Raw genomic sequence first — 6250 nt, 5'->3', positions numbered from 1 at the left:
AGAGGAGGTCAGAACATGTGGCCTCCTTGCCATTTGTGCACGTATGTACTAAGGGCTTCTCTCTGGTGCTGGGGTTGGTGGGATGAGGCCTGTTTTTTCAGATTGACAGAGTTATGCAGGCCCCCACCAGATAGCAGCACACACTAAAAGTGGGATAGGAGCTTCCTACTTAGACCCACATGTGGAAAATGTAGGTGAGTACTATATGTCCCACAGGTTACAAAAGAGTTAAATCAATGGGAGAAACAGACCATTCAATAAATGTTGTTGGGACAGCTGGATAGCCTACTGAAAATACATAAAGCTGGAACTAAACTCACACCATACACCAGGATAAACTCTAACTGGAATAAAGATTAAAATGTTAAAAAATGAAACTATGAAAGAAGCCACAAAAGTGAGACAATCAGACATTATCTGATGGAAGAACACACTACTTACGATCTATGAAGCAGTCCTGCAAAAGAAAAAGAAAATCTAATCTAAATCCGATGAAGGCTTAACACAACCACCAATTTACAGAAAATACAGAGGACAGAGGAACAAATCAACTACACCACAAGAATGCAATCAGCAAACTCAAGACTGGGGGAACTCTACAGGACAAACTTATGATGTTATAAAAAAAAGAAAGAAAGAAGGAAAGAAATGAAAAAAGATTGAGGGGAAATCTTCAGATTAAGAGACTTAAAGCCATATTGGAGTTCCTGGGTGACATAAACAGTAAAGGATGCAACTACTAACTGAACGGTTGGCAGTTTAATCCCACCCACAGGCACCTTGAAGGGAAGGCCTGATGATCTACTCAAAAAAGGTCACAGCTCTAGAGTTTCAATGACTGATTTTTCAAAAGCCGATGGCCAGGTTTTTCTTCCAAGGTGCCAGTGGGTGGACTTGAACCTCCACTCTTTCAAGTAGTAGCTGAGTGTGTTAACAGTCTGCATCACCCAGGGACTCTACTTGTTTAAGTCAGATTTAATAAATGAATAGTCATCTGTTACTACCACCTCCACCCCTTTCTCTAGGCTTCTAAATTCAAAGAACAGAATTCAGGAAAGAATATAAAATACTAGCTTGCAAAAAAATTTATAAGTCCACTGAAATGAATCTATTGGCTGATCTTTATTTCCAGATGGCCCATGAAATCAACATCTTGTATAACAGCACACCAAAAGCTGCAGTGAGGTTTCCAACAGCTTCAGCAGATTATCTGACTCCTTCAAATAAAGGCACATTACTGTCAGCCATATACCAACTAAGGAGCTCTGGTAGCATAGTGGCTAAAGCACTTGACTGCTAACCAGAAGGCTGGCGGTTCAAACCCACCAGCCACTCCTCGGAAGGAAGGTTGGGCAATCCTATTTCCGTAGTGATACTGCCTCGGAAACCCAAGGAGGGGTCACTATGAGTCGGGCCGACTCAACGGCACATAACAACAACAATATACCAACTAAACCCCCAATGTATTCTTTCTTAGTGAGCAGAGCGAAGTTCAAATAACTTGGTTATAGAGAACCGTGAGTTGATCAGAGGAGTTGAGACCAGAAATCACAGGTTCTCCAACTAGATTCTTGTGCTAATCTGCTAGACAGCAAAAGAAGTCTTCTATATTATTTTTATTGCACATTTAAGATTATTTGAACTTATCGGGAAAGTGACTGTATTTAGCTGCAGAAATAGACTTTATTGGTGATAAAGATACATGATGCAGCTGCCAATCAAATTGCTGGGAGTGGCAGAGCCAAGGCGATTAGAGCCTCCAGGTGAGTGACCTGCTGATCTGCCTACTGTACCTATAGTAGGTTTTTGAGCACTTTTAACCTTCTGTTCTTTTTTTAGCCAAATACAATCTTGCAAATCTCCTTTCTCATTATTTCTTTCAACCAAATCTCCCCAATTAGTGTCTTCATTCTATCTCCTTGATATGTTATCATACTGTAAGCCTCAGCACATTTGTTTAAAAATAATAATCACTATGTGATTATCAATCTACTTATGTTTGCACAGTTTGTGTTGATTCTCCTACTCAACACCTTTTAACACTTTACCAAACCCATATATTTAAACATTGACCTAAATCATTAGTATCTAGCTTCATCTTCCACATTACGCAGGAACTCTGGAATCACAGGAGTTTAAGCTGGAAGGTATCTGAGAGATCACCTAGTGATCCAATGCCCACTCTGCACAGGTAGTAAAAAGAGAAGCAGAAAAGCACGTTTCTTCTCATAACAAACTCTGTCTAGCCCACCGCAATCCTCAAATAAAGGAATTTCCCGATTCTGGGAACATCTTCCTGTACTATTTTCAAACTCCTTGCAACAGGGAGTTGTTATTGTTGTTAGGTGCCATAGAGTGGATTCCTACTCATAGCAACCTGTTCTGTGCCTCTCTGACATGAATATACCACAAATGGTATGGCCTTAACAAACAGGAGTTTATTCTCACAATTTGGAGGCTTTAAGTCCAAGTTCAAAGTGCCAGGCTCTAGGGGATGGGTGAAAGCCCCTCAGCCTTGGGCTTCAGCTCTGCCTCTAGCTCCTGACCCACTGAAGCTAGAGGCTTTTCTTTACTCAGACAGCTGCTGGCTGCTGAGGCTGCCAAGCCCAAGGTTGACAAGTAACAAGGCACAGTCCCCATATTACCAAATCACATGGCAGGCCATTAATTCAAGTCCGTTGTAAGTCCCAAGGTCGGCAGGGCATGGCAGGCTGCTGAACAACCACATGTCTACATGCAGTGTTCAAGGTGCCATAGATAGAGACCATTCCCCAAGGCTTCTGCTTATATACAGGAAACAGGCCACATTCCCTAAGGCAGCTACTCAGCTGCTCACAGTAGATTCCACCATGGAGTTGACTGCCAGTCTCATCATGGGGAATACTACATCCAGCTGCCCAGCCACTCAACCAGGCCCAGCCAAGTTGCCACATCAGCTGAACTACCACACAACCCCATGTACAACAGGCCTAAACATTGACTGGTCCTGAACCACCTTCACAACAGGGAATACCACCACCCCCACTGCCATTGAGTCAATTCTGACTTATAGCCAACACCATTGGGTTTTCAAGGCTGTGAATCTTTATGGAAGTAGATTGCCTCATTTTCTTCCCACAGAAAGGCTGGTGGACTTGAACCGCCGACCTTCTGATTAGCAGCCAAATGTCTTACACACTATGCCACCAGGGCTCCTTCACAATAAGGAGTAGAAAGGGAATAAAGAGGAGAATTGGAGGTGGAGAAGTCTCCTATTATTCATCTTCCATTCTTTTTCCAGGTAGAAAGTTCTGAGGTGACCTGCCATTATGGATTCCTTAGCACCCCACATTCAGTAAACTATATTTAGGGCAGAGAAAGTCAAAGGCAGAAGCAGGCTCCACCACAACAACTTGAACAAATAGCAGAAAACATGATAGACTTAATTGCTCTGTGTGATAGCCCAAAAGAAAAATGGAACAACATCATTATAAAATAATTCTTGTGAGTTTCTTCCTGCAATCACCCAAACATCTTTTAGGATATGAATTATTTGCATCCATAATGAGAAGAAAACTCCTACATACACAAGCGGACATCTGAGGAGCAATGGGTCTCCAATAAACCCCATCCAGCACTGGCAGGGATCAACTCCAAGTTAACAAAGAGCTACCTCCAAATGTTAACAGTAGGTATATAGTTTAGCTTACAGCAGAAAATAAATCCAAGAGTTTTTCCACTTCAGTATAATTTACATAATTACCCAAAGGCAAATTTTAAATGATGCCACATTTACTGAAGCATGTTCAAATTATGTAGCTTGAACCAGAGTATGCAAAGTGGTTTCCCGCTCTCTCTTTCATGCACAAACACTCACACACACATAAAGTGTTTCCCTATATTTGGTCTTGAATAGATTGGAAGTTCCCCCAGTTGCTGGGACTCTGATGCCAGCTCATTCCTGTCAGTTTAGCAGATGAGACTGGAACAGCTGCATCTTCAATATACATCATTGTCTTTAAAAGATGCACAGAGTGAATTACAATTAAATCACAGGGCTGTCAAAAAGGGTTATAATTATAGCATGTATTCACCACATTTACAAGGCCAGATAACATACAAAAAAGAACTAGAAGCTGAAGAAAAAGGAAAAGAAAAGAAAAATCCCCCCATTACTTACCTCAGCTGGAAATTTGGTTGGGGTGGGGGGAAATGAGTCAGTTGTCATGCAAAGAGCCCATGTATCACAACAATGTTTTGTGTTTCCAGAGGGTCTTCCATTCCAGAAGTTGAAGGCACTTTAGGACATCAGCTGGTGGCAAATCATCTCTCTTTCACAACTGGATGAAGGAGACTCAGCAAGGTTGCCATGACTCACAGTTACAGACCAGCAAGGGAGGAGCTGGGACCTGAACCAAAAGTCAGGGCGACTCCTGCCAGGGGGCTGAACAGGGAACGCAGAATCAGGACATCCAGATCTGGTCCCTTGTTTTGCTCTCATCTATATGAGAATACTAATTTACCCAGCAGTATTTATCATGTAGCTATTTGGAACGTTTGAAAATTGTCCTCATTTCTCCTGCCAAAATGATACAAGGTAAAAAAGAGGAAGAAAATCCTCAATTGCCATTTATATGAGTCAGTTCTGCTTTGAATTAATAACACACTCAGAACCCCCAGAAGAATGGTGCAGTTCGCTTAGTCACCTTCAACTCAAGTGTCCAAAAAATAAATTGAGGATATTGATGTCTATGCATGAGCAAAATCCTTGAATATGCGCACTAAAAAAATGCTAACACCTACATAGTTTCAATCAAGCTATCACCAAATATCTATTGTGCCTTCATTATGTGTAAGACATAGTGCTAGAGACTTCCAGATCCATGTAAGATTGGGACTTATTTCTCAAGAGCTCCCAATCCAGTGGAAGAGCCAAGAAACACATAAAGATAAAAGCAGAACAAGGCAGTACAATATTATCGGACAAACTGCTTCAGTCACATGCTAATCTGTTTCTCACTCTTTTTTCCCTGAATGTGACCACAGGTAATAGTGGCTTTTTCATCTCCTTCAAGTTTACTTGAGCAATCTCTTAAAATTTATTTGAGTTGGCCATTCAATTTAACCTTTCTTTCCACTAATCAATAGTAGAAGTAACTATTCCCATTATATGCAAAGCCCTCTTCCCCCAGAAAATGACTTAACTTGTCCCCTAATTTAAACCCTTGCTTGATGGCTGTGGAATGAATCACAGGCAAAAAAAGAAAACATTCTCTAAAAGTGCTAACTGGGACCAGAGTCAACTCTGACTCATGGTTACTTCCATGTGTGGCAGAGTAAAACTGGGATCCATAGGCTTTTCCTTAGGTGATTTTTCTGAAGTAGATCACCAGACCTTTCTTCCAAGGTGCCTCTGGGTGTACTTGAACCTGTTGGAGGTCATTGGCAACTGAGCACGTTATCTTTTTGTACCACCCAACAATGCTACCTTAGACAAAACCTACAACTTTACTGGAGTTGTTCTCTGCATACAGACTAAGCATAGTAAAGACACAACACTTTCTATCCTGTGCCAAGGGCCAAACCAAAACCAAACTCACCGCCATCGAGTCGATTCCGACTCATAGCGACCCTCTATGGGTTTCTGAGGCAGTAAATCTTTACAGAAGTAGATTGCCCAGTCTTTCTTCTGTGAAGTGGCTGGTGGGTTTGAACTGCCAACCTGGTTAGCAGTCAAATGCCTTAGGCACTATGGCACCAGATAACACTTATTGATCATGGCTTTCTTTTTCTGGTGAGTGTAAATAATAGTCTTCATAATTCTTAACATAGCACCACAGACGGTCACTAAAAAATGATCAAAGTTGACCTGTGATATGGAAACTATTTGCAATTAAGGTCAAATTTTTCTGTCTAAGGTTTTAATAAGCCAATAACATTGTATACCATTTAGTTCTTCATGTTTATAAGGTGAGTGATGAACAGAAAATGCTCTCAAAAAATAAGTGTGGCTAAGAGACGACAGATGCTAATACCAACCAATGTGTCCACATTGCCGCATTGCCATTAACACCAAACACTAGGCTACAGATAAACACATAAACACCTTAGAGGATCAGACAGGGATCAGTGAACAGAAGTATACTCTAGACCAAGGATAGATTCAGCTGAGGCTAATCTTTTTTTTTTTTTTTTAGGATTTGGGTGAAGATTTACAGAGTAAATTCACTTTTCATACAGCAGTTCACATATACTTCGTCTCATGTCATTG

Source organism: Orycteropus afer, unplaced genomic scaffold, assembly GCF_000298275.1.
Source record: "Orycteropus afer afer isolate SDZICR_OR568_19922 unplaced genomic scaffold, OryAfe1.0 scaffold00153, whole genome shotgun sequence".
NCBI lineage: Eukaryota > Metazoa > Chordata > Mammalia > Tubulidentata > Orycteropodidae > Orycteropus > Orycteropus afer.
Note: the sequence above shows the minus strand (reverse complement) of the source record.